Raw genomic sequence first — 992 nt, 5'->3', positions numbered from 1 at the left:
GCTTCAAATAGGGTACCACAAATCAAGTTGACTTTCATGTAGGGTACCACAAATCAAACTGATTTTCATGTAGGGTACCATAAATCAAACTGATTTCATGTAGGGTACCACAAATCAAACTGACTTTCACGTAGGGTACCACAAATCAAACTGACTTTCATGTACTGCCCAAGCCATTTCGACGGTCGTTTCTTGTTTTTATGTGTGTGGCTGGGTGGTTGAGAAGCTTACTTGACAACCACATGGTTCCAGGTTCAGTCCCACTCAATGGCAGCCTGGGCAAGTTTCTTCTACTACAATCCTCAGCTGACAAAAGACTTGTCAATGGATTTGATAGAGAGAAAATATGGGGAGGCCCAATGCGTGTGTGTATGTGTGTGTGAGCATGGCAACAATTGTGGGTTTATGTACATCACCATAACCTAGCAGTTTGGCAAAAGAGATTGCTAGGATAAGTACTAGACATTAGAAATAAGTGCTAGGGTTGATTTGTTTGATTAAACTTTTCAAGGCAGTGCCCCAGCATGACCACAACCCAATAACTGAAACAGGTAAAAGATTAAACATACACACACACACACACACACACACACACACACACACACACATATATATATACACACACATATATATATATATACATAGATATATATATATGTGTGTGTAGAGAGAGAGAGAGACACACATGCATATATACACACATACATATATATACACATATATAGATACATACACACACAAACATATATACACACACACACAAGATTATCTGCTCTCCCCTCTCCATAACCTCCCAAACCTGGTGCAATGCGATTAACTTCCAAAGTATTATAAACATAGAATAAAAAAAAACACCATGTTGTCACAGAGCTAAGAAAGTCAAGAGGGGCGGGGAGAGGGATTACTAAGAGAAGTGTGTGTGTGTGTGTGTGTGTGTGTGTGTAAAAGATATGGCAGGAGTAGATAGTAATGTTAGAAAGAGGGAGATTATT

At 39.1% G+C, this 992-nt stretch overlaps 1 protein-coding gene across 10 annotated transcripts in view; it reads right to left on the bottom strand.

Moving 5' to 3' along the window:
• The window catches only part of LOC106868309 (A-kinase anchor protein 9), a 351,276-nt gene that overhangs the window by 271,067 nt on the left and 79,217 nt on the right, over positions 1–992 (bottom strand). The gene's annotated exons all lie outside the window — the stretch shown is intronic.

Source organism: Octopus bimaculoides, chromosome 9 (assembly GCF_001194135.2).
Source record: "Octopus bimaculoides isolate UCB-OBI-ISO-001 chromosome 9, ASM119413v2, whole genome shotgun sequence".
Lineage (NCBI taxonomy): Eukaryota > Metazoa > Mollusca > Cephalopoda > Octopoda > Octopodidae > Octopus > Octopus bimaculoides.
Note: the sequence above shows the minus strand (reverse complement) of the source record. Positions and strands in the feature narration are given on the sequence as shown.